This window comes from Nicotiana sylvestris, chromosome 4, assembly GCF_000393655.2.
Source record: "Nicotiana sylvestris chromosome 4, ASM39365v2, whole genome shotgun sequence".
Classification (NCBI taxonomy): domain Eukaryota; kingdom Viridiplantae; phylum Streptophyta; class Magnoliopsida; order Solanales; family Solanaceae; genus Nicotiana; species Nicotiana sylvestris.
Window position 1 is genome coordinate 150,945,846 of NC_091060.1, and position 2,986 is coordinate 150,948,831.

Genomic DNA, 2,986 nt, shown 5'->3' on the forward strand with positions numbered 1-2,986 from the left:
CCGCATCAAGTATTTCGCGGCCGCACTATTTCACCGCGGTCAGCGGTATCTATTGTATCCCAAAAATGCCTTCTCTGAATCTCAATTCCGCTGAGAGCGTAATTATGGTCGTCCCAGCAGTGAATCTTCCGCGGCCGCTTTTTTCCTTTGCTATCAGCACTTTCATCTCAGCTTTAAACTTGTACAATTTTAACTCCTTCATGAGTTGGTTATGGCTTGCTTGCCTCATTTTGACCAAACCCTGCAAACAAGCACAATAAGTCATTTTTCTGGAATATTTTTATATGTTTTTTATCCAAAACCTAAGTAAAAGAGAGCATAAGATAGGCTAGAATCTGTAGTTATCAATCTCGCCCAAACTCACACCACAATTATAGGTAGTGAGGCGGTCGAAGCAATAATAAATCCCAACTTGAGTCTGGGTCGAATCCTCAGGGAGTTAGAAATGGGATTAGGTATACACCTAGTGCAATTGTATAATGTGCCTCAATTTGCACTTCCACATTCTTGTTGGTTGTTTCTATTTCTACTTTAGCTATTGGTTGCAAGTAATAAACTAGAACACAATATTTTTGGTTTTGGTTGTTTTTCAAATGAAAAAGGATCTAGGGTCATGAGCTCCACCTAGGTGGCTACCTAACGGGTTGTAAACTATACGACAAGTTTGATTAATCGGGATCATAATATAGCAATCATACGGAATTGCTCACTCTATACCTCTCGATAGTTTGAGTGATTTTCCCCAATTTTGCTTTCTCAAGTCCAAATGGGTATTGCATAAATCAAGTCATATATGCTCAAGTCAGGTATTACTATCTCTAGATTTGACCCTTTAATTGGGGCTATCAATTTCTTGAGTTCGCCCTAATTCCTTGTTAGCCAGGTTTTCCTAAACTTAGTCTCTCTTTTTCAAGTAAAGACTAGGTCAAATAAGCATAAATCAATGTTTGCAACCATTAATTCTAGAATTCAAGCATAAACAAGGCTAAATATCATTAACTCAATCACAAACAAGCCCTAAAATTAAATACCTATTAAGTACCCACTAGGGTTGTAGCTAAAGATTTAGCTACTCATGAAAAATAAAAAAATAATAAAAGAAGAAATTAAGATAGAATGCATAATAATTGATTAGACATAGAAAATCAAATATTTAGAAGTTAATATAATACAAAATTACTCAAAGAATTAAAGAAAACAGCTCAGGTGCACCTCTAAAAACTGAAGTTAACCTAAAAATGACAAAAAATTCTATTTATACTAAGCTAAAAATGTCTGACAAAAATGCCCCTGTGAAGGTTGTGCGGCCGCATAATTCTGGCGCGGCCCGCACCATGGGCTTTTGCGGCCGCACAATTATCATGCGGTCCGCATTCTTGGAAATTTGGGCTTGGAACTTTAGGGCTTCTATGGTCTGCATGAAAATGAGTGCGGCCGCACTTCTGATTATGTGGCCACACAAAAGTGATGCAGTCCGCACTCTTTGCTTTTGGACTTGAAACAGCTCTCTAATTCTTCAAACCTACGGACCGCATAATAATGAGTGCGGACACACTTGATCTCCTACGGCCGCACAATTTTGGCGCAGTCTGCATTCCTTTAGCTGGCCCAAACACTACTCTCTGAATCACCCTTCTGCAGCCGCACTAGAATTGTGTGGTCCGCACTGTTGGCCTTTTTGCCATGTTTTGGTTCTTGTTCACTTTTGACTCCTTTATTAGTTGAATTTGACTTCTTTGGCTCGTTTCCCAATATTCCTACAAGTAAGCACATTTTGTTAGTTTTCGGGAATACCTTTAAGCATTGTTTAGCTAAAATGCAAGTAAAAGAGAGAAAATAAGCAGTCAAAATCCCTACTTATCACCTAACTTGTCTCTCCGGGTTTTGAAAAGATGTGACAAATTATTTGATGACTGCTCCATGGGCGTCCAACCTTTCATCTGTTATGATAATAAAAGTCTTCATTAGATCTTCTAGACTAGGATGATGGGGATGTTGAGGCTGAAACTGCGACCTCGACTGATTCATAAAATCAGGAGCTCCTTGTCTCTGAAATCTGGGGTTGTTTTGTTGCCATACATTTGCCTGAAATCTGGGGTTGTTTTATTGCCATGCATTTGCGGTATCCCCAGGTGAATTCTATGAAAACCCGGGGTGCTTCTGACCAATTGCATTAAAGTTGTAATTTCCCACAGCATTTACTTCCTTAATTGAGGCTTAACACTCATGAGTAGGGTGTCCTCTTCTACATATATCACACGCTGCATGAGGCTCACTTTTGTATTGTAGCCAAGGTCAGTTTCCTTATTTCTTTAGCCATAACATCAAGTTATACCTTCTCAGATGTATTAGCATCAACTTGGTGAACACCAGTTGATTTTCTTCTTTCAGCACTCTCAGAGGGCCACTGATTTGCATCTTCAGACAACTCATCAAGAATTGTAACTATCTCCTCTGGATTCTTCTTCATCAATGGGCCTCCAACTTCATTGCTCAGTGTTCTACAAGAGGCTGGTGTCAATCCATCCCAAAAGTCCTGGAGTTGCATCCAAAGTTCAATTCCATTATGTTGACACTTTAGAACTATCTCCTTAAACCTCTCCCATGCTTAAAAATAGTCTCAGTCTCTCTCTGGCAAAAGTTATAGAATTCTCTTCTGAACTTGACCGTCTAAGCTGATGAGAAATATTTATTAAGAAATTTTCTGATCATCTCATCCCATGTTCTAATCGATCCTATGCGCAAGCTTCTAAGCCACTGCTTTGTATCATCCTTGAGTGTGAAGGGGAATGCCCTTAGTATACTGCATCTTGTGACACACCATTGTATTGAAAGGTGTTCATAATCTCCTCGAAGTCTATGAGATGTGTGTTTGGATCTTCGTTCATCTTCCCTCTGAAGACACAGCAGTTCTGAACGGTTTGAAGCAACCTTTACTTCAACTCGAAATTGTTAGCTGCAATTAGAGGTGGTCTAACACTTGATA

The 2,986-nt window shown here is 39.3% G+C and overlaps 1 non-coding gene across 1 annotated transcript; it reads left to right on the forward strand.

Annotated features, from left to right (window-relative positions):
• Positions 1–2,558: 2,558 nt before the first annotated feature.
• On the forward strand, positions 2,559–2,664 carry LOC138890936 (small nucleolar RNA R71). The gene has a single exon (XR_011407299.1). It is a non-coding gene; the product is annotated as a small nucleolar RNA R71 (small nucleolar RNA).
• Positions 2,665–2,986: the final 322 nt, after the last annotated feature.